This window comes from Sturnira hondurensis, unplaced genomic scaffold, assembly GCF_014824575.4.
Source record: "Sturnira hondurensis isolate 20B ecotype Veracruz unplaced genomic scaffold, ASM1482457v3 Scaffold0022319, whole genome shotgun sequence".
Taxonomy (NCBI): domain Eukaryota; kingdom Metazoa; phylum Chordata; class Mammalia; order Chiroptera; family Phyllostomidae; genus Sturnira; species Sturnira hondurensis.
This window is the reverse complement of record NW_028094950.1, coordinates 377,375-401,297: the sequence shown is the minus strand read 5'-3', so window position 1 is coordinate 401,297 and position 23,923 is coordinate 377,375. Positions and strand designations below refer to the sequence as shown.

At 56.5% G+C, this 23,923-nt stretch overlaps 1 protein-coding gene across 2 annotated transcripts in view; it reads left to right on the top strand.

The window, feature by feature from the left end:
- KLHL29 (kelch like family member 29) overlaps positions 1-23,923 on the top strand; it is a 272,918-nt gene that overhangs the window by 156,908 nt on the left and 92,087 nt on the right. The window lies entirely within an intron of this gene.

Here is a 23,923-nt window from a genome sequence, read left to right as displayed (position 1 = left end):
CCCTGGCGGCGGAGACAATGGAGCTATTGCAGGCCGGCTCGGAGCCCACTGACATCTTGCTGCAGGGCCTTATTGATCTTATTTTCCGTCATGAAAACACCACCCCACTGAGGCAGGGAGGGAAGGCGTGCTGTGCCGGGTGGGGGAGCGGAGGGGGAGGGTTACTTGGGCACAATGCCCCCACACTAGCCAAACGTACTCCTCCTCTGGGCACCAGCCCAGTGCTGCTCCGGTGCGCTGACCTCTGCCCCATGGAGCCGGCCGCCTGCCCCGCCGACCACATCTGGCAGCCGCCGGGCGAGGCCAGCTGCTGGCCATCTGGAGAAGGGCAGATCCTGGAGCTGATTCTGGAGGCTGCAGGTGGGGAGAGGGAAGCTGGGCCTGGGAGCCCACTTCCTGGTTTCTTCCCTCTCAGAGATGGGGGTCTTTTCAGGGAAGTGGAGGAGACCCGGCCGTGGGGGCCTCAGCAAGGAGCTGCCTGCCCACACGGCTTCTATTTGGCTCCCAGGCAGCTCAATAGCCACCGTCCCTGCCTGGCCGGGCCCCAAACCACAGCCCATGGAAGGGAAGGAACTCAGCCTCGGACGGAAAACAACAGCTGGGCTGGGCTGAGCCTGGTCGACGGGGGTGCGGGAAGGGGGCAAGAAGCGAGGGCGAAAGTTCATGCCTGTGAGGACAGCCAGCTCCTTGGCACACTTCTCTTCTGTAACCAACTCCAGACCAGTTTCATGCCTGTAGGGGCCTGTCCCATCAAGCAAAGGGGCCTGCCTCTCCCCGGCATCTTCGGGCGCTCAGGAGAACAGGGCACACCGGATTAGAGGCAGGACAGCAGCCAGCCATCGCTTCTGTCCCGAGACTGTTGTTGAATATGCGTGGTGATGCCTCTCTGCCATTCTGGCCTGGCTGCTGCCCCCAAATACCTGTCCCCCAGTGGATTGGTCCCACTCCGTGTGAGCACCACATCAATCGACCGGCAGCCAAACTGAGGTGTCTGTGGTTTCCCTGCTCAACAAGCAGAGTGTCTGCTAAGCAGCCAAGGGTGAGCGCCTGCCCTCAGGGAGCTCACGGGCTGGGGTATGATGAGTCTGTGGCCTGGACAGTGTGACCAGATGACCCGAGACTGTCTCTCCCGTTGAGGTTCTTGGCAGAGGCAGCTTGGTGGAGTGGATAAACAGACACTGGAGCCAGACTGCCTGGATTGGAACGGCACTCCACCGCTTCCGAGCTGGGCGACCCGGGACAAGCTGCCTGACCTCTCTGGGCCTCAGCCGTGCAACGGGAGCCGGCAGCACAGCCCGCATGGAAGAGCTGCTCTGAGGGTGGTGTGGGTCAAAGCTCAGGACAGAGCCACGCCTGGCACGTAGCAAGTCCTCTGTAGTCCAGTGTCATTGTCCCTGCCGTCACCCTTGTCACTCTTTCCCAGGTGAGACCTGTGGGACTGGGTCCACGGTCCAGTAAGGAGAGGTGACCGTTTCCAGCGTCGCCAAGGGGGCAAGTCTTCAGATAAGACACAGGAGCTGGGCCCCAAGCAGGCAGGGGGAGGAAGTTGTGTTTCTGAGTGGCTGGGGCTCAAGGTGACATTGTGACCCAGAGGGGTGTTGGGACCAAGGTAGCATGGCAGCAGAGGGGCTTGGAAGGAAGGGGGCTTCTCTCGGGCCCCCCGTTGAAACTGCACCAGCACGCCGGGTAAGCCAGATGATGGGTAGAGGGATTTTAGAGCCTTTTCCAGCCACGAGGCCCTCTCCTGACAGGAAAGCCCACTACACAGAGGGCTGAGACCCTGCTGTGGGGGGGCCGGGGTGGGGGTTGGGGTGGGGGGAGAGCTGCATAGAAGCCGAGAGCAGAGCTGTGTGTTCTTCTCTGGGCCCCGGGGTGTGGTAAGGCTGCTTGAGTGTACTGGCCTGGCTTCCTTGGTGAAAAGTCAAGTGCCATACGTGGACCAGAAGTGCCCCCTCCCCAGGGACAAGTGTCAGCACTGTCAGACCTGAGCATCCCCCCGGGGCTGGGCCTGGTCTGGGGGCTGAAGGCATGCCAGGCCACCACAGCCCTGGACCGACTGCCTGCTACTTCCCACCTCCTCCCTGCAGCCCCGAGGGCCTGGTCGCCCGCTCATTCCCAGTGCCCGGCGGCTTCCGCCAAGCCCTGGGGGTGGCCCAGATCTCAAGGGAGGGCAAGGCCGTCTCTGCTCCCCACAGCTGGTTAGCGAGGCGACAACAGTTATCATCACTGCCACCTTTGGGCCCCGGGTCGATTTTTCTGTTTCTTCTTTTTTCTGTGGCCTGAGGATTTCTTGTAGGTTTTCAATGAAGGCTAGTTGAACAAGCACAGACTCCTAGGACACTGAGACAGGGAAGGGTCTGGCCGAGGCAATGCCCACACGTACACGCACACGTACACACTCACACAGGCCACTCTCATGCACACTCATGGCTCAGGCCACCCAACGACTTCCTTAGGGCCAGGGTTAGCTTTTGAGCCTCCAGGACAGGAGTCCCCAGAGCCCGGGAAGGGCAGGGTGAACATGCCCTCCAGCCCTTCTGTTTGGGGGTCAGAAAGTGGGGCCCAGAAGACTTGCCGGGGTCCCTTCCTGAGTGGCAAAGAGAGCGAGCCAGGCGTGGCTGCGTTCCCACCCCAGGCTGCCGATGCCATGTTGCGTTCACCATGGAAACCGCTGTCACAGCGCTGTCAGGGGACTTCTCCCTCCTCTCGTCCTCCTGCTGACAGCGAGCAGCAACTTCCCACGAGGGAAGGGGCACACGGCAGGTCCTGGAGGGACTCATGCAACGTCATCTCGTGGCAACATTGATAAGGAAAAACTCCGTTCCCAGCTGGGCCTACTGCCTGTATGGAATTTGCCTGTTCTCCCCATATTTGCCTGGGTTTTCTCCCACACCCCAAAGACGTGCATGGGAGTGAACTGGCGTGTGTAAATTGTCTCAGTGAGTGTGGCGACTCCTGTCCAGGGCAGGTCCTGCCTTGTGCCCTGAGCTGCCGGCAGAGGCTCCGGCTACCTGGGCCCCCAAACGGGAATAAGTGGGTTGGAGAAGAAGTCTCTTACTTGATTTTATTCATCTTTCTTAAGTGTACATATAGCTCCCATTTATTTCAGTGTTTCAATATGAGAAGTGTTTTGGGTCTGTATTTAGAAGTTTGGTGAGGTTTTCACTGGTTAGTGAAAACCTCACTGGTTAGACACTGGTTAGTCCTGGACCAGAAAATGCCTTAGGAACTTAACTCCTGTTTATACAATTAGCCTGTGGTAACATTGCTTTCCTTACACACCGATTTGCTTAAAGTCGCAGTTTCCAAGAATCTGTCCGAGATGATACTTGAGAACTGGCTGTATTTACCTCTCGTGTTACAGGTGGGAAAATTCAGGCCAAAGGTTACGTGGCCCCTGCATGCACAGCTGGCAAGAGCTGCAAGCTCTCGAGTCAGACAGAACCGGGTTAGGGTTCTGCTGTTGCCACTTAGGAGCCGAATGTCGCTCTGAGTCTCAGTTTGTCTGTGAAACGGGAAACAGCAGTGGTGCCTTCCTCATGGTGGGATTGGGAAGATTGGTTCAATTAGTGTGTGGAAGAGCCTGGAACAGCACAAGCTGCTTGTTAAGCACTGAATAAAAGTTTAGTTTAGGAAGTTAAATCAGCAAAAATTAAAAAATTTTTTTAAAAAGTTAAAGCAGAGATTCTGTCAGGTGGAGTATCCGTACATTTGGGGAGGAAGGAGCCCCCCTGGCGGTTGGTGCTGGTGGGCGACAGCGAGGCTCCCTGCACAGCCCCCTCCCTGACTGATGTGGCCTGAGGCAGGGCTGAGAGCTGGGGCAGCACCAGCCCCGGTCCTCACTCCAGGCGGTCAAGGCCGCAGGGGGCGGGCTGTTGGTGCTGAGAGTAGAACCACGACTCCTCCGCACCAGCCCTGTCTGTGGGATGGGAAGGAAGCCGCGCTGCCCCGCAGTGGCGGCTGCATGAAATTTAAATTATTCTCGGCAAACCTGCTTGACGGATGAAACAGAAAACGGACAGCTTCGTAAAATGCAATTCTGTCCTTGAAAGAATGGACTCTGCAACATCCTGGCGGGTGTCTGTGGAATGGATTAGGGGCTTTCTTTCCTCGTGGTCAGGAGCGCTCACGCTGAAACATTCCCATCGCTCCTGGATGCTAAGCCCTGGAAAATAAATCTGGGCTGGGAAGCTTCGCCTGCCCTGGAGGCCCAAGGAAACCGAAGGAGGCCGTGAAATCTGCAGGATCCATCCTCAGAGCACCAAATGCCCCGAGTTTTGAAATTTCTGAGCAATTCTGGGCTTTCAGGGTGGATATTTGTTGTCATAGAGATGACCCTAGAGATGATGCCCCCCTGGGCACACTAAATTCTCTGGAGAAGTGTTCTTCTTGGTGGAGATGGCCCGGGATTTCTGGGGTGGGGGTCATGGGAATGAGTGTGAGGCCCCTCCTCCACGTGGCTCAGGGGGCCCATGAGTAGATAAAGGAGCTTTCACACAGAGTGAGGATCAGACACCCTTTCCTCTCGTATTCACGTGGAAAACCAAAGGCTGCTGAGTGGGGTCAGCTGGGAGAATCACTCAAGCCCCACTGGTGGTGAATTTCCAGGCTGTGCGTGACTTTCTCCAGAAGATCGTTTCTTGCTCCATGCCCGAGAACCTGTGATTTCCCTCGTGATAAATTATCAGGCACTGGTAGTGCTCGGGAGACAACTTGTGCGTGTCATGTCCCGGGCTAATGGCTTTTGCCTGCACATTACGATGCAGCCACAGCTTGGGTCGTATCTTCATGGACTGAAAACCCATCTGCCAGTCCCAAAGTGTACACAATGGAAAAACGCCCTGACTTCCAAAGCACCCATTTTAGAGCCTACAGGTTAGAGAGGGTAGATCTGAGTGATTCAAACTTCAATTTCTGATTCAGGGGGGCAAAAAGAAGAATGAAGAGTATTTGTTTTCCTGTTTGTCAGGGGTGAGCCATCATCTTGATGCCAAAGGAAAGGTACCAGAAGAGGTCGCTGACTGAGGCCAGATGTGTGTATATGTTCGCTTTGCTGCATAACAAGCATCCCCAAACGTCCTGGCTCAAAGCATCCCAGTTCTGTGGGTTGGCTGTCAGCTCTGGCCTGGGCTGGCTTGGCTGATCTCTGCTGGGCTCTCTCATTGGTCTGTGGTCAGCTGCCAGTTGGCACGTGGCTCGTGACTAGTAGTCGATCTAGGATGGCCTCCCTCTTACCTGTGCTTAGCAGACCAATGGCCAAGGCATCTCAGTTCTCCTTCATGTGGCTTGTCATCTCCTGCCCAGCTAGCTCAGGCTCCATTCGCACGGTAGCCTCAGGCTTCCAAGGTCAGCAAGAGGGCAAGGCTCAGAGCTTTCCAGGCCTCTGCTTGAGGCGCTTTTGCTAGAACCTCATTGGCCGAAGCAGTCACATGGCCAAGCCAGGTTCAAAGAGTGGCCAAAGAATCCCTGCCTCCTGGTAGGAAGGAGGTGCTACAACTCCACATTGCAAAGGGGCAGGCAGAGAAGGATGGGAAGCATTGTTTGTTTGTGATCATTTTGGCAACATGCCCCCAGGGTTTCCAGCACACTTGCTCAAACAGTTATTTACGCTCTAGCTTCCACAGCTCGGGCAGAAAGGAGAGACAAAGTCTATTGCTCTCCTCTTCACGGCCCAGTGTAGGGAAGCTGGGACACACTTGACCTACACACACCTGGTCCTAGACACATCCCATCCACACCAGGAGCTGTCTGGTGAGGTCTGAAGGAAGGCACCCAGCCGGGGTTGTGTTGCCAGGGAGATGGCAGCGCAGCCGGACCCGACAGAATCTCGAAAGGTGAGCCTCCCTTGACAGCCCACCCCTGGCCCGGTACTGGCCCCCAGCCCTGAAGGCTGCAATACCTGACTCTGTCTCTGCTGCAGAGCCAATGGGACTGGGACACTGCTTGTCCCCAGGACACTCACACCGACAACTGTCAACCTCCTGATTTAGAATAAAACTCCCACGCCAGGGGGACTTCCTCATGGATGTTGACCAGGGAATTTCTCCTGCTGAGAATCCACATGGAAAGATGAATTCTGCCCAGAAGACTTTCTGATGAGCCTGAAATCGGGAAAGGGCCCCGGGTGTGTGATGCAGATGCCCAGGGACCCAAGATGGGCTGCCTGGTGGCCCTTTGTCCTGAAGAGACCGAACCCCATGCAGTTCCCACAAAGCCCTTGGAAAGGTCTGTTCTTCAGTTAAATTAAGTTTTCTGAAAACAGCATCATTCAAGATGAACATAAATCTACTTCTTATTCAGTTTTAGTGGTTTTCCTTGTTTCATTTAATTACTCATGTTGCGATTAAACAATTTTTTTTCACTGCAAGAGGACAGTGTTTTAGCTACATTATGGGTTTAATAGGCTTTGGAGAACTCGCCTGCAAATCTCATCATCGTTTATAACATTGTTTTTTATAGGGAAAGTATGTTCCAAAATCTAAACAACCCAATTACAAATGAACTTTCAGAACCCGGCCCATTTGTTAACTGGGAACTATCTGTAATGCTAAAAATAACTCAGGGAAATAAACACAAAATGGAGAGCGTAATGCGCTCGGTGTCCTGGGTTCCCCACCAGCACTTGTGGATTTGGTTTAGTTTCAAGGGGGGGAGTTTCCTCCAAACCCAGACTGGCCCAGTTTTACTTGTCTTCGTGACACAGACGGCCAAACTGGCGCGAGTGCCCCCAGAGCGCAGCACCACCGAGAAGGGCCACTACGAAGTCTCCGCAGAGGTACAGCAGCAGATCATCCACCCGCTTCCGTGCTCCTCTCACTGCCCTAAAGTGAAGGCGGGGGAGAACCGTGCACCAATCCAGCTGGAGCCGCAGCCAGTCTTGGGGTGTGAGTTTGCCTCTTCAGTCGAGGAATCTGCTTTTCCTCTGGCAAATCAAGAGCCTGAGAACTCGGCAGAGTATCCGGTGCATCCAGAGCTTCCCGCTGCACCCCTTCCTCCAGATGGGGGTGGGAGGCCTGCCTTCCCAGCCCCTGCTCTCCTGCTTCCTGGAGGAGATGGGTGAATACTGTTGGACGCTCTGGCACCATGAAAGGGGTCCTTGGAGCTGGGAGGGAGCTAGGTGCAAGCCCTGATAGCAGACTTAAACTTGACTTAAACTTGGCTGCAGGCTGCCACCGTCTCCTAAGGAAAACTCTTCCGTCCTCACACAGGCGCTTCCCACCCGCACCTGCTTCTGAGGGTTAAGCAGGCTGTCCTCTCTCCCAACGCCTGCCTTGTTTTGTCACTGGAGGGCAACAAGAGCTTCCCAGCAGGGCTCCAGCCAGTAGTGGAGGGACTCACTTTCTTGCCACATCCCCCACCACATTCCCCTTGGTGAACAAGGCTCTGGTAGGGGAAGGAGGGGGAAAGTTAAGAGGATCCCAGTCACTCATCCTTTCAGATTTGGGTTCTTTATTTAAAAACATACATTCAAATTACTGAGCGTGACCTGGAGCAGAAAAGACAAACCCACAAGCCCAGCTTTGTGGATGGCCAGGCCTATGGGAGCATCCCAAGTCAGCTCTGTTCCCATTGGCCATCAAGTGTGGGCCAGGGCCCGCCTCCCACACTGAAGGCTTCCCTCCCTGGTCCGGAGAGGATCTGCCTGCCTCCCCCAGCACACTGGTTAGTCCTGGGCCACAGGTCTGAGCGCTCTGCGATCATCCTCATGATTCTAGCCCAGAGTCTGCCCTGAGGTGGCCAGGGGAAGCCCCTCTGAACCGGGGCAGCTTTCTCCCGGGTTGAGAGACACCCACTGAAGGTCAGGCTGCACGGAGCACGGTCCAGATCTTTGACCTCGTCAGGTCACAAGTGGCCTTGGAGCAGGCAGGTTGGGGGTTGACCACAGGGAGGTGGGATGGCCAAGCCTACAGGTGAGTTGGGGGCCCTGGCTCTGGCAGCACAGAAGGTAGAGAACCGTGCAGGGCTGACAGAGCGACCTGTGAGGTCTGCAGCGGCGTTGCTGGCAGTCTACCCAACAACGGCCATCTTCGCCCTTCCTCACAGGACCTCAGCTCTGTTCAGGCGCCACCACCTCCGAGCTTGCGGCAAAGCCACCCCTACCCTCCACTGTGATTATGGCGACTCTAAACTGGGCATGGTGAGCCCATTTCTCTTATCTGTCATTGGTTCAGGAAAGGCCATGTGACCCAATTCTGGCCAATAGAACCCGAAAGCAGTCCTGTCTGGGGGTGGGGGGAGGCTTTGAGGAAAGGTCTTCTTGCTTCTGAAAAGGATTCACAAGAAAAACGTCACCTTTCTTCCTTTGGACACTGTCACCTCCGGACATGCCTTGAGCTGCTCTACCCATCCTGCTAGAAGCCTGGGGGTGAAGCCAACACGGGGGAGACAGAAACAACAAGGGAGCTCCAGAAACATGGCGCCTGAACCCTAACGCTGCATCCCGGCCTGCCTCGGGGCTTCTTGTTGCAGGAAGTGTATTCGCTTCCTGACTGTGCTAAAAAATAAATAAATAAAAGCCTCCAGTACGATGCCTTCTCTGTCTCCCAGACCTCACCCAGCACGGTGGCTTGCTAGAAATAGCTCCAGTGGCCTTTGTGAGTACCCTCTCTCCATCACCCACTTGCTTCAGCACTCCTGCACCACTGCGCGCCTAGGGACCGCTCTCTGCTGCTCTCCTGAGCGCCCGCACCAGAGCACAGCTCACTGCCACCACGCTCCTGTGTCTCTGCAGAGCCACGTGTCTGTCTGAGGGAAGCCCACTGACTCACCGGGTCCCTGAACCATAGGATCGTCCGAGAGCCCTACCCCTGCCGCCCACCTCAACCACAGTCCCCCCAATATAAGAAGAGTTCTCGTGCCCCAGGGCCTTTGCACTTGCCGCTCTCTCTCGTCTGCCCAGGGGAGTCCCTGTTCATTTTGCAACCGACAGCCTAAATGTTGATACCTCTATAGTGGGGAAATATGCTAGAAGTTCCCGTAAATATGTCATCCCTAGGCAGTGAGCTCCGTGGGAGTAAGCTCCTGGTGACGCCCACCTCATACAGGGTCTCGGTAAATGTGGGAGGACAGAATGAGTGAATCCGTGCGTATGAATGAATGTATTCTTCTGTTTGGCCCCTATGGATGGGGAGGGTAAGATGAATGCCTTCGTTATCATTTCTACGTACATGGTGGATCAGCCTTCGGAATTCAAACAAGGAGCCATCCCAGCGGGTACCTGTGATGATGAGGGTGAAGACGGGCCTGCACGGGCTCGCTGAGGGCACCCGACGAAGCACCCACCGCCGGCAGGGCGGGGGTGGGGAACCCAGGCCTTCGTCGCCGTGGGTCCCGCGCTCACTCCCATCGTGCCAACGCATTCGGATTCAGAACCTTTTCTTCCCAATATTAGTCTTTCCTGGGGATTTTTCTTTCATTTGCCTGTAATTCTCAGCAGCCTTCTGCACTGGTTTATTTTATTTAAGGCGCTCGTGTAGTAATTACTTTGTTCCAGGCACTGATCTAAGCATTTCCCAGCATTAGCCCTCTGAGGAGACTCAGACCGCCGCCCCTCCGAGATGTGACAGGCTCATCACTCCTCTGCGAGCCTCCCCCAGGGCTGGGGCTCACTGCTGGTGGTCCTGGCTTGAGATGTGTAGCTCTGTGCAGGCAGGGCCCCGAACCCTCGAAGTTAGTTAAACGGGCAGCTGGCTAGTTACCTTTGTGCTAACATCTCCCCCCCAGGGCCAGCGTCATCTCCTCGACAGATGCCTGGGGGCAGCCCCAGAAGCAGTTTTGTCTATCCAGGTCCAAACCAGCCTTGGAGGTCGGGAGCACAGTGCCTGTAACAGGCAGGGTCCAGCCCACACCTCTGAGGGGCCCAGTTTCATTCATTTTCTCCCCAAGCACAGACTCTGCTCCGACTCAGGAAGGATCTTGGGGACCATGACACCTCAAGGGTATGGCCTCTCTCTCTCTCTCTCTCTCGCTCGCAGCGTTTTTTATTTCGGTCCATGTTAAGTACAGGACATGTGTGTGGCATCAGCCTGAGCAGCCACTCTCACCACTGCTATGGCTCATTCTAGCCCAGAAGGGCGGTCAAGGCCATTACCACAGCCCACAAGTGTTTTGGTGTGGGCTCAGAGCAGTACCCAAGTTCGAGGGGGCATCTCTTTCTTGTCATTGGTCCCTCGGTCACTGGGGAGTGACTGGGGAGTGGAAATGCTGTAGAGAGACCCCGGGACTTGCATGGGGTTGGAACAGCCGCCTTCTCCCTCAACTCAGTGCTGCTCCAGGAGAACGGAGAAAAAGGAAAGGCTGCTGTTCAGCTGCTGTACAGCTTCGTCTCCAGCCCCTCCCAATCAGGGGCCGCCCCAGAAATGGAAGGAGGGGCCACATCTGAGGACGCTGCCTGGGCAAGGGCCGGAGAGGGGGCTCGAGGCCCATGTCCATACTTCACTGACTGGGCACCTCAAGTCAGGACGCTCAAGCTTTCCAAGACTCAGTTTCCTGACCTGTGAGCTGGGTACAAGAGCGCCCCCTCCCCTGGGTTGTTATGAGGTATGCATGAAAGAGCAAGGCAAAAGCATGTTAAAAAATAATAAATGCCCTAATTCATAAAGACGGAAAGTATAATGGTGGGTTAGAGGTCAGAGGTTGCCAAGGCCTGGGGTGGAGGGCTGGAGACGAGGAGTTATGAGCAGGTAGAGTTTCTGTTTGGGAAACAGAAACTGTTGCTAGAAAGGTTTTGTTCAGAAATAGTGGTGATGACTGCATGACACTGTAATTGTGACAAATGCCACTGCATGACACACTTAAAAGTGGTGAAAATAGCAAATTTTAATGTCATTTACATTTTACCCCAGTACAAAAAAAAATATTTAAATAAGTAACTGCTCTGTGTCGAAAGGGAGAGAATAGATCTGTAAACGCAGGGAGAGTTGACACACCAAGTAATTTCCTTTATTAGGAGAAATGGAGGGCCAGTCACAGCGGCCACAGTGGAGGCCAGCCAGAGGACCGCACTTGCCACGGACCGGCACGGGCCTGATGGGAATCGGGAAAGAACTCCCGAGGCAGGGGCAGGAGGGCAGGCCAGCCCCCGGGAGGGCCGCTTGGGTAATTGCGGGGTTGCTGTCACTGAGGGATCCCGCAGTGACTCCCGGCAGCCTGACTGCCCTGGGTAGGAGCTTAGTCTTCCCACTCAGTCCTCTCTCCATGGCAGCAGCCCCCAGGGCTCCGAGGCCCCCAGGCACCGGAAAGGTGACAGCCAGCAAGGTGAGAAGGCCACACTTTGAGAAGGAGGGTTGGGGGGGTGGTGAGCTGGAGCCATGGCTGGGCTTATCTGTGGTCATTTTCTCCAGCCCCCTACTAGCTGGGGCTGACGGGGAAGCCTTGGCCACTGTGTCAGCAGTGGTTATAACTCACCAGCAGCTGGGGTTCTCCCGGCTAGCGGGGGACCTTTCTGGCACCTGGGTGCACCAGGAGCCCGTGCGTACAGGAGCTACCTTCGAGAGCAACTCAGGGCTGCCGGTCCCCCTGGACGTGACCCGTGTCCTCGGGGCTGCTGCCACCCTCACCCTCAGCATCACCATTGCTGGTGTTAACAGAGTGCTCACCAGCCTGGACCCTCAGCGCTCTTTCCTGTGTTAACCCCCCGGGTTCCACAAGGAGCGCTGGAGGCAGGCGCCCTCGCCGACCTCCCTCTCTCACCGTAGTGAGACTATGCGGGGCCCAGGCTTGCACGGCTGGCACGGGCTGTCTGTTCCTTATATGATGCTGCGAGGTGGAGACCTGGGCCTGCGGTGGGGTGTGGTCACCTACCTGGTGTTCCGCAGGTGAGCATGATCCGGAGGAAAGAGCCGGGGAGGGAAGAGACCCCCGCCACCACCATTCACCCCGACTGCGCTCCAGGGACTTGGCCGCTGTCTGTCCAGCACGGCAGCTTCCGCCCAGCCAGGGGGAATAGACCGACCGTCTGATGTTTATTCCCCCACAGTGTTGGGCCGAGGGGAGGATATTGGGCAAAATATACTGTCCCCGTCGTTTCTGTTCACGGGAATGGCAACTTGTCACCTGCCAAGATCAGAAGGGAGTGTTGGGGGTGCTGTGCGCTGAAGGTGTTACGAAGGCGTTACGAATTAGGATTCTACTGCACCGCATCGTATTCCCTGGACATAGTCGAGGAAGGAAGGCGTGCTCGAAATTTGGGATTATCCGGTTTTGAGGTCCCAGCAGGTCCCTCACCAGGCTGGCAGCTCCCACAGCTACGGGACAGACTGCACCTGGCAGATCCAAAGCTGAAAGTGAGCAGTACGCTCCCAGAACGACTCTTCCTCCCAGCAGAAATTAGTAACTGCCGCCTCCAACACGAGGCTCTGGGTTTTTCTTGCATAATCTCCCTGAGTCCAGATATTTATATCTCCCGCCTCCAGTCTCTGGAACTCGGGCTTCGTGGCTGGGGCCCAGGTGGCCTCTGGCGCACCTCCCCACCAGCAGGAGCCAGCCCACGGCCACTCAGGCCTGCCTCGGAGGCAAGGATCTGAGCACCAGTATAGCCGTGGTCAGGCAGCCGGTCTGGCGTCTGCAGCTTCGGCCCTGGCAGAACAAGCTCTGACCCCACAACACCCGCCTCCGGTGGGCTTCTCTGTTCTGCTCTGCCATCCTGGCTGGGCCGCCTCTTAGCACAAACCCCAGGTCCCTCCCCCGGCCTGTGAAAGATCCATGGGGCTTCCTGGCTGGGGCCAGTTTCTCTCTTCTCTTATCAAAGCCGAGAATGGAGCTTGGAGCAGGGGAGTGGCTGTCCCTGAGGGAAATCTGAAAGAACAGGGGACGGGCTCTGAGGTTCTGTCCCATGTGCAGAACTAGACAGCTCCGGTGGACACTCACCCTGTGTCCTGGCTCTGACTGTTCAGAAGTCCCTCTCTAGCTGACCCTGCCCCATCTAGGGACTCTAGGGGCTGAAGAAATTCTCCTATGACCCTTGTCAACTTTGTGGCCAGATCTAAAGCAGATGGTCATTGGTCAATCAGTGACTCCCCCTGTCTTTAGAGGTTTTGATCCAGGATTTCAAATCTGAAGCCTGTGGTTGACATGCCTGGGGGTGACCGGGGAGGGGAGAAAGGGTTGCCATTTAACAGGCAGTCAAGGCTCAGACGGTTTTTGGTTTTGGTTTTGTTTGATGCAGAGGGTGAAATGATCAGTTGGTTAGCCAATCACATTAGTCGGTCCTGGTGGGGATGCCCGCTGCAGACCACACACATAAGTACTTAACACACCTCTTTGCTAACACAGGGATGGGTTTGGAAACCCACACTCCAACTGCAGAGTGCCCAAGTTCAAATTCTGCCCGTTCTGCTTTCTAGCTGTGTGACCCTGACCAAGTGACTCGCCCTCTCAGATCCTGCTTTCCTTTTCTGTAGAATGGGAGAATAACGCCATCTATTTCATCAGGTGGGGTGGGGGAGGCATGGATTAAGTGAATTAACAATGCAAATGTCTACACCAGTGTCTGGAGGCTGGTGTATCCTGGCAAGCGTGACTGGTTATCATTACCATGGCCTCCGGGAAGTAGCCTTCTCCAAACAACCCTGTCTTCTTTGGTTTCAAATTGGTAGCATCTCACACCTGCCTGCGAGGTGCTCGGATATCTGTGTTGAGCTATCAAAGTGAACTGTGGGTAGAAGAAGGTGTAGTCATGGAAATGCACTTGCTTTGCTAAAGAAAAAAATAGCCGTGCACTGTTGAAAATCATATTCCACTTGTCCGCAGCCGTGTGTTCTCATCGTGGAGAAGCTCCATGACCGCCTCTCGTGCTTTGGGCAGCATCTCCTTCCTAGCAGTTGGCCGCCTACAAATTTACGAGATGCAGATCTGAAACGCACGCAGCTCCTCACTAATTCAAGGGGTCCCCGATTGAGGCATTGCGCAAAGTGATTGCTGTGTTTCCGTGACACGAAGCATCATCTCCTGTATCCCATGGTCTGGAGTTCGAGCTCGTACCCTGGGCTGGCCTGGGCTGCAGCCCACCTTCGGTTTTCTGGTGGCTGTGGCGAGAGTTGTGTTTTCTGTTGTTGTTTTGTTTCCTTATCACTTACAGAGGCCCAGGCCAAGCACTTTATGTATTTTATCACAGTTCTTACAACAGCCCCACGTGGTGGCTCAACAGTTGTCCCTATTTTACGTCTGAGGAATCTGAGTTTCAGGGCCTGGGGAAGGGGCTCAGCACAGTGGCTCACAAGTGGCAAAAGTGGGTTGAATCCAGGCCTTTCTCCCTTCGAAGCCCGTGCTCTGACCCCCAGTCCTTCCTTCGGCCTGCGCTTAGAGAGCTACCAGGAGCCTCGAAGTGACATGCCCCCAACTGAACTCCATGTCCTCAGCCTCAAACCTTTCCTCCCCGCACACCCAGCTCAGAGGCAGGTCCTCCATTGGCCCAGCCGCACCAGCGCCCAGGACTGTCCCCTCTGCTCACTGTCCCATCCCTGCCATCAGGTCCGCCTTCAGCTGGTTCTCCTGCCCACCCATTTCCCTCCAGTGCCACCGCCGAGGCCATAATCCAGGCCACATGCAACCTCACCCAGGAAACAGAGGCTGCTTCCCGCCCACAGGCCTGCCTCCAGTCTGCCCACACCTCCCAGCCTTCTCCCACCACTGCAGACAAATCTGATCCCGTCACACCTCTGCTTTAAAAAAGAAAATGCAGTCACTCCACACTTGCCCTGAAGATAAAGTGGCTTAAGGCCCTTGGGTATCCCCTTCCGCTCACCTCACCAAGCCCTGTCTCTCACCTGAGGATTTTCGCCCCCTCGTATCCCACATTCCATCAAACACCATCTGCAAGCCCCAACTCTGACGCGGGTGCATTGGGCTGGCGTGTGCGTGTGTGCCCGTGGCGCTGCGCCCAGCAGATCGCAGGAGAGAACACGGGCCTTAAAGACAGGCAGCCTGGGGCTCACAGCGTTGGCAGGTCACTGACCACCCTGTGGCCTCACTCTCCAGGTCTGTAAAACGGGATACCAGCAGATTTAAGGTGCAGAAGTTGTGCATGAATCATGGAAAGTGTAAGTTAAAAAACCTAGTCCATCACCGGGCAAACAGTGGTTTACCAATGACCATCTGGGGACGATGGTGACAGTATGTGAAATATGAGTTTTCCCTTGAAGACAAATCCCTGGGGGCTGATTTCTCAAAGAAATGGACTCTTGTCTGAGAAAACACAAAGTCTGAGCATCTAAACCGCGTCTTTCTGGTTTTGTCCGTTTCCTCGGCGAGTGTCTCACAGCCCTTGGCCTGTGGCGTCGCTTGAGGGAAACTCCCACCTCTAGTGTGAGTGGCCCGCCTCTCCTCCCAGCCCCCACCCCCACCCCCGCCTGCCCAGTTCCACACATCACAGGTGCCCTCTCATTCATTCACTCGGCCGTTGCTCGCACTTGGTTTACGAAGAAGGCCCTCCTGGCCCCGCCGGTTTAGCACGCATCTCCTCCAGGGCAGCTTCCCTCCTGAAGAATAACCCCAGGGCCCTCCTCCTCGGGGGTACCCCGTCTGTGATGAGGATGTGCTGAGTCACAGAAGGTGACGGCCTACAGGCCTTCCACTGCAGCCACATGTCCCTCGCTGGGCACCCTGGAGCTGCAGAATCCCCCCGTGTTCCAGCACTGGTGTTTGCCTTTGCAGAAGCAGGTCGAGTTCTGATGACCTAAAGGGCAGCCTGGCCCCCGGCCCTCCCCATCCAAGTCCGCCCCTCTGCCTGCTGCCCAGGCCTTGCTCCCCTCAGAGGCCATGTGAGTCAGGGGACCAGAGGCCTCGCTCACAGGGTGTACCCCTGCCTCCAGGCTCCCACCTCCAGTGCCCCGCCCTGACTGCAGTGCTTTGCTCAGCAGGGCAGGACTCAGAATGAAGGAGGAAAATCTTCTTAGACTGGAAAAAATAGGGCTGCTGCTGTTTTATGGTGGCGTGGTTTATAGTTTTCCAACGTTTTAATTAGTTTCATTTTTTAATATAAATGCACCCCGATGTTTTGTGCAGGAAGGGCACAGTTCTTACAACCTCAGAAATAAAGTGGGGAAATGACAGATTGGCCACTAAAACGTCACACTCAAATGTGTTATTATTATTATTGTTATTTAACATTGCTAGGTGCCGACACTGAGCCGGGAGCTGTGATGGAGGGTGGAGAGTAGGAGGCCCAAAGGTGCCCACGAGTCAGGAGTTGTATTGTAGAAAACAACTGGAATTGGCTCCCATGGCTGCCCGAGACTGCCCTGCCCCACGGGGGCGTCTCAGAATGCAGTCATCCACCTGCTCCGTGGGCTGAGGACACAGGTCCCAACTGGGGGTCTAGGCTTTGTGCCCAGCCTTCCTGTGGCCACTTGCGAGGTCACTAAGATTCTCAGCTTCCCCGGCCATTCAGGTAGGGCTTGGAGCTGTACGTTCAGTGGGCCCCTCCAAAGCGGCTCATCTCTTCTTTAAACCTTTGAGTCAATAAGAAAGCAGAGTTAGGTAGACAGGACCGTGTGTTCAGGGCACTGTCTGAAGAGTGATCCAAATGGCGTCCCCCCCAGTCTTATGTCTTCCCAGAGCCTCTGAATGTGGCCTTGTTTGGGAATAGGGTCCTCGCAGCTGTGATTAAGGTAAGGTCCTCAAGATGGGGTCGTCCTGGATCAGGGTGGGCCCTGAGTCCAGTGACGAGTATCCTTTTAGGAGGAAGGAGCGAGAACCTGACACCCAGGCAAAGAGAAGACAGCCTCGTGAAGATGGAAGAGGAGACTGGAGTGACACTCTCATAAACCAAGGGAAGCCTGCAGCCACCAGAAGCTGCAAGAGATAAAATCGTTCTCCCTTAGAGCGTCCAGAGAGAGTGTGGCCCGCCGGCCGACACCTTGAATTTGAGCTCCTAGCCTCCAGAACTGAGTGGGAGTAACTTTCTGTCCCTTAAGCCACCCAGCTTGCGGTAACTTGTTGGGGCCGCACTCCATGGGGGGCTCTCTTCCCAGCACCTCCTTAGAGGAGGCCCGCCGAGTGGGGCTGGCCTTGATGCTCCGGGATTAGTCCAGGAGCTCGACGGCCCACCTACCTCTCTGCTGTGCTGAGACGAAACACCATCACAAGGTCAGAAAATGTGGTCACAAGCTTCCTGGTGACCAGCCGGTGCCTGAGCCCTGTACCACATGCCTCCCTTTGGGAAAACTTTCAACAGGCAACTAAAGTGGGATGCTGCAGCATCCCCTTGGAATGGGAGGACACCCGGTCCATCACCCACCTATGCTGCTCTCTGCAGCGGGAGCCCGGTTTGGGAGTGTGGGCTGAGGCTTTTGCCGGGGGCCGCCGTTCCGAGGGAGCCTCCGTCAGGTCTCTGCTCCAGCCGGAGTAAGAAAATGGGAACGGACAGGCCCTGCTGGTTCCTCCTCCGGCAAAAGGCTCTTGATCAAACTTAGAGAGCCTTCAAGGAAATTCTTTTTCTCAAGGAAATCAAAAACCCACACAGGCCAAGTCAAAGCACCAAGCACTGACTGCTCCCTCTTCTCACGGACTTTAATTCAGACGAAGACTCTCTTTGCTGCCATCTCTACACCTCTGCGTCTCGTGGTAATTGAAAGGAGAAAAAAATTTGCCAGAGCTGTGGTCTTGGACATTCCGCATCTTCAAAGGCCACACTCTGGCCATGTTATTTCCAGCAGTCGCTGGTCCCAGTGACCCAAGGTGGGCCCTCCTCGGGCGCGAGGCCTCTCTGAACCCACACACCCACCTAGATGACACCGCACCCAAATGGAGCCGAGGTTCATGGCCTATTTCAGAACGCGAGTGATTCCCAGGCAGGCTCCAGTCAGTCTAGCGGGTCTGGGCTGTGTCTTTTCTGCAGCTGTCCCTCGAGTCTGGGTATGAAATTAGATTGCAGCCCAATTGTTGACCCAGCTGTTGCTGGCGGCCCACAGCCCATGCCAGGGCAGGCAGCAGTGCTGGTCAGAGGACATTTATTCTTTAACCACCAGGGACTGGACGCAGAGCCGTGTCCCACACTCCTGGAAGAAGACGCCCTCCTCCCCGATTGGCCTTCTGAGGACTGGAAGGACAGAAACTCTGGGAGGAGGGAGTCCACCTTTGGGAAGTATTGGTGCTGCCCAGTGGTGCTCACCCTGCTGACTTGGAAGTGAGTTAACAACTTGGGTCTAATTTCTTTAGAGGAACATAGTCGTCCTCAGGGCTGACCATGTCCCGCTGAGCCTGGGGTGGCATTGCAGCCCCACGTTGGCAGCGCCGGAGTCCTCAGGCAAAGAGGCTGGGGGATGACCTTGAGGGACAGACAGACAGACCTTGGTGGAAAAAAATTACTCTCAAACAAGGTGATTAAGTGGAAGACATGACCATGCTACCCACGAGGCCCCGCAGTAGAAACTGCGGTCGGTGGGGACAGATGGGCAGAGGGACCCCGAGGGTCCCTCAGGAAGCCCAAGCGCAAGTATGGATTGGCTGGATTTCACTAGTCTGCACGAGACTGCTCCGAAAACGGTGCCTTGAAAGGCCAGGGCGGTTCTCCCAAGCGCTCAGCAACATGGCAGCTGAAATCGGTCTAAGAAAGGAGATGGATTACAGGAGGTGGAATCCCTTACTGAAAGATTCTTGGAGTCTGGCAGCGATCGCTGCAGCTCACTGCTAACCAGGAGATTTATGTGACAAGATTATCGATGGTATTAAGCACATTTAGAAGAGAGGATTATACCTACTTCTGGGTCAGTTCCGTGCCATCAGGCCCCGGTCTGGCCAGCGTGTTAACAGATGGACTGCCGGCTGGACGAAGGTGAAGCTAAATATTTGCACAGTCACGGGAAGCAGGGAGATTCAGGCGATGAGTTCAGTGCTGGGTGGCTGAGTTCAAATCCAAGGGGAGGCCCTGGCTCGGGGTCTCTGCCAGGGTGAACGAAGGAAGGGCCGTTTCCGCCTCTTCCCTTTCGTCTTCCCCCAGCACACCAGCCCTGGTGGCCTCCCCAGATCTCTGGATTGGGGACGCCCCCAAACAGGAGGACAGCGTCAGGAGACATTAAGGAGGGAAAGGAAAGAGACGATGGAGCCCAAAGGCCACGTTCCCAGAAGTGAACCCCATCGCCATAGCGGGCTCCTCCGCCCCAGCAGAGGGTTTGAAGTTCGAGCAGGCACAGCCCCGAAGGACGGGCTGCGGGGAGGCGCTCGTGGCGGCCTTTCAGAGGGTGGCCATGCCGTGGCCTGCTGGGCTCTTCCAACTCTGACGCTGACTCCAGGCGGGGGGCCGAGACTGTGTGGCCAGCGAGCGGCCAGCCTCTGGGCAGGCCTTGCTCTCTTAACACGGCCGCCTGCTGCGGGCTGTCGGCCAGCCCGACGCAGAACGAGACCTCGGAAAACATGACTTCTTAGAAATGGGGGTAAAATAGACAGAAACCTAAAATCCACCATTTTCTCTCTTTTTAAGATTTTATTTATTTATTTTTAGTGAGAGGGGAAAGGAGAGAGAAAGAGGAGAGAAACGTCGATGTGTGGTTACCTCTCACATGCGCCCAGAGCAAGACCTGGCCCACAACCCAGGCATGTGCCCTGACGGGGAATTGAACTGGCAAACCGTTGGTTCGCAGGCCGGCACTCAGTCCACTGAGCCACACCAGCCAGGGCTAAAATCCACCGTTTCCAATTGCACAGTTCAGCGGCACTTCATATGTTCACAAGGTTTTATAGCCGTTGCCACTCTCCAGCTCCAGAACATTTTTATTACCCAAAAGAAGACCCAGCCCCACCTAGCAGTCACCCCCCACCCCCTGCTCCCTGAAAGTCTTACTTTATTTTTTAAGGCAACAGAATTGACTCATGGAATGTCCACTTGGCCGACATGGTGGGAGGGAGAAGGGCCTGGTGCTTGGTGACCCGCCGTCCACAGGGGGCTGCTGGCTCCGCTGCCTGAGTGCACACCGCGCTCTCCTTTACTTGCCTGACCTCTCTCTGCGTCCCCGAGGCCCTGCCAGTGCCTCCCTCTGCTCTGCGACCTCGGCTCCCAGCCTAGCAGCTGGCACACAGCGAGCCTCAGCAGCACCGACTGTTCGGAAGGGAGTACAGACTTACAATTTAGTAGCCGAGATGCTGCTGCTGCTTGTCTGGGGACATGACTCTTTGTCCTGGAGTTGTCACCCTTCTGAACCCTGCACAGAAAGAAGCGAAGCCCAGAATGGGAAGAAAATGCCCTCCGCGGCTCTCCTTGTAAGTGGACGCCCCGTTAGATGGCAGTATTTTGGCACCGCGGCTCCCTCCCTCTCAGCGGGTCTGGAGGCTCGGAGGAAGCTCTTAACCAAGGAAGCCCGGAGTTCATTTTATTCTGTTGCTCTGTATTTTCTTTCCGTAGCCAATTTACTTTTTTTTTTTTACAGTTTGTTTTTTGCCGGTGCCGTTGGTTGAGATTTGTGTAGGTAACAATGCTCCCTTCACAGAGGAGGCTAGTGCGGTGCAGCGGGGTCCCCTGGGCCCCCCACTAATCACTTTTGATGGAGTAGGACCTGGAGAATCAATTATTTTTGCCTTACAGTACTGAAGAAATGCACTGTTCTCTCGCCCTCTTCCGTGGGAATGGGAGTCCCTGGGAGAGCTCTGCTCAGCCCCTCCTCCGCAGCCTCCCTGGGCCTCCCTGCCCGCCCTGCGCTCTCCGGAGGGACCTGGGAAGATCAAAGGGACAGATGACAGTGCTTGGCGCCCATTTGTCACTCCATTGGAGCGAACCAGTTGCAGTGTTAACAGTCAGGCCTTGTCCCGTGTTTCATGAATATTTTAGAATGTTTGCTGGCAGAATTCTCCCTGTGCTGTGCCCTCCCCTCGTACGTGTCCCCCATACTCAGAGTTTAATCACAGCTCCCGGGGAAAGAAGCCCCGCTTCTCCATTAGTCTCCTTCATTAGCCTAAAACACGCCTGCGACGCTGCTCCGTGTCCGGGTTCCCAAGCCCCGGTGGCCTTTCTACGGCTGCCCAAACCAAAAACGTAGGGGCTGGAGAAGGAATGGCCTGCGTGCCGGCCCCACCGGAACCTTCTTCTCCTGTGGCTTCCAGCCTGTTCTTCTGGGCTGGTTTGTTCCCAAAAAGCCTCTCCTGACCCCTGCTCCCCCTGACCCCGTCCATCTCCTAGATCCCACCTGGGCCCGCCCGCTCCAGTCAGTCCTCATAGACACCCCCGACAGTTCTGAATGTGCTAGTTTCCACTGTGCACTTGGACTTGGCCTGTCCCCTTTCTGGGGACCCAGTGGCAGCCTGCCCTTCCTCCTGGCCTCCCACTACCTCCCAGGAGGATACCAAGTGGGCCGCAGGAGGGAGGCTGAATTGGGAAGAGGCCACAGGGGGCCCAGGCCTCTCCCTCTGCCCAGTGGGAAGATGCACCACCCACTAGGGAGCAGGCCGAGAGGCAGAGCCTTGGGGCTTCGGGAGCCCTCACCAGCTGTCAGGCCAGAGCTCCAGGGGCTGCTCCCCGTCACACCTAGGCCTTCCTGGGCCTTCCGGTCTGTTTTCCCTCCTGGGCGGTTTTTCCTGCCCACGGTGACAGTGGCGCCTCCGGGTTTCTCACTCCTCGTGACATTTGTGACGGGTCCTGCAGAGGCTCTCTGGGGACAGAGGCTGTGGTCGCGGAGCTGTTTTTAGGAGAGACAGAGCAATCCACTCTCCCCTTTGCTAAGCAGTCACACGGTCTCCCAGTCTGTGATCAAAAATGAGACTCTGTGTGCAGAGTACCTCCATCCCCCCAAAACGGAAGAACGCTCTGCATCCCACATTCCTGACTGGCTGCCTTGGAAAGAGACTCCGCCCGGGCATACCTTCACCTTGGGCCAGGCGGGGCAGTTCGTGAGCCCGGTCACCTCTCTGGGGGCAGGATCTGTCCGGAGCCGCCAGGTGAGGGCCGCCTCAGCCCGGAGGCGAGTCGGCCACGCTTGCTGAGGGCTGTCTTGGTGCTGGTCCCGGCCCAGCCCTCTGTGGGCTCAGGGGTGAGGCTGAGGCAGGCGCTGCCCGTAGTGGAGCCCAGTGGGGCTCATCTTTGGGAAGCATGGAATTCGTATCCTTCTGGGACCCAGGACTCTGATAAATGTGCTCGCAACACACACTCCTACACCCACCCTCACACTCACGAGCCATTGACTTTGAGGCAGACCCTCTGGTGGCTGTCAGGGACAGCTCCCCGGGGCCAGGCCTGGCCCCGCAGGTGTGTGCTGTGGAGACCTGAGCCCTAGAGGGCTCGAGGCCCGGGGTCAGCTCTGTACCCACCTCTGCCCCGACCCCACCCACACCGTCTCTCCCTGAGAGAGTCAGGGATGACACTGTATTCACCCACCGCTGCCTCCCTGGTGGGGGGTGAAAGGGGCTGCGGGGCCTGGAGGGGGGGGCAGGAGCTGAGGGGCCATGAGGGCCCCTGGCCTTGCTCAGGAGCCCAGGCCTGTGTCACAGGCAGATTGCTAGACGCTGCCTCTCCCCCAGCCCAAGTCCACTGATGCTGAATTTCTAGGGCTGCAGCGTAGATCCGTGTCTCTAATGGTCTCCCCCAGGGCGTCTCCACACTGAGGGTTGGGGCCAGTGTCCTTCCTGCTGTCTCGACAGGCGGGCTGGAGGAGACAGAGACGGGGCAGAGAGAAACTGTGCTGGGCCCGACCTGGAGACCCTCCAGCACCCGGAGGACCTGCCTCCCCCCAGCACTTCCCCGGGGCCTGGTGAGCCTTGGGGCTGCTGCCTCAACCACCAGCAGGAAAGACTGTTTTCCCGAACCCTCAGGTTGTGAGCACTGTGGGGGGTGCCCCAGGTCCGATTCACCTTTGTGTCAGGCACCAGCTGTGCCCAGGAGGGATGATTTCAGACCCAGGTCCTCCTGGGCCCTTCCTGCCTGCCCCACTTACATGCCTCACCATAATCACTTAGATGTGTCTCTTGCAACGCACATGCCCCTCCAGGCGCGGGACCCATCTTCCTCATCCTTCTCTCCTAGGAGCCAGTGGGGGCTGACATGTTGATGACGGTCAATGAATGTCGGCTCATCTAATGCAATCAAATCACAGAATGGAGGCAGAGAAGGGCCTGGCGGCCATGTGCCCCTTGCCTCAGACCAGAGGAATGGAGGGAGGGCCTGGCCCGTGACGCGAAGACCCTACACCTCCCCTGGCGAGGGAAATATCGATTCTGTTGTTTGTTTTGTGAGGAAGCTGTCCCCACTGGGACGGCCAGATCCAGTGCAAGTGAAATGGAAACTGAAGGAGGCGGCGCTGCTGCCCCCGGTCTATTAATAGGGCAGCCCGGGCGTGTCCTGGGAGAGGAGGTGGCCGGAGGTGGGGGTTGGGGGGAGGGGAGCGCCCTGGAGCCCTGGGCCTTGGGGGGGTTCCTCTGGAATCCCGCCCACCCTCCCTCCTCAGCTCCCCTTCGCACTGCTGCAGAGAGAGACAGGAGATGTGGTGTCGTCAACCCCGCCCGGTTGCCTTTTTCTACGTGGGAGCCGAGCTGAGCCGCCTTGGACCAGGCGGGACTCCAACGAAGCACTTCTGACACTCCTGCTGGACGCAGCCCAGGGCGGCAGCCAGAGCACCCCTGGGACCTGCAGGGGAGCGAGCTTTTCCTTTGTGCTTCAGAGGGAAACTTGAACGGAGCAGGGCAGGGCCAACCCAGCAGCCGTGTGGGTGGGTGCACCGCAGCCCAGACGCTAAATCCAGAACTCCTCTGTCACCCAGAACAGCTCTCAGAGGAGCCTTCCCAAATAGCGGGGCTCATGGTCCTCAAAAGGGGTGCTGCAGTCAGATGTGCAGGGCAATGCGGCTGCCATATACCGCTCGCTGCCCACGCTGTGCACCAAGCAACCGTGGACGCCCATTCTGGGCCCCGCCATGCTGTGATGACACACAGGGACCGAGGCTGGCATCCCGGCAGAGCCCCGCTCCCTGTCTGGAGGAGGCTGCCTAAATACAAAGAACTGGAGCAG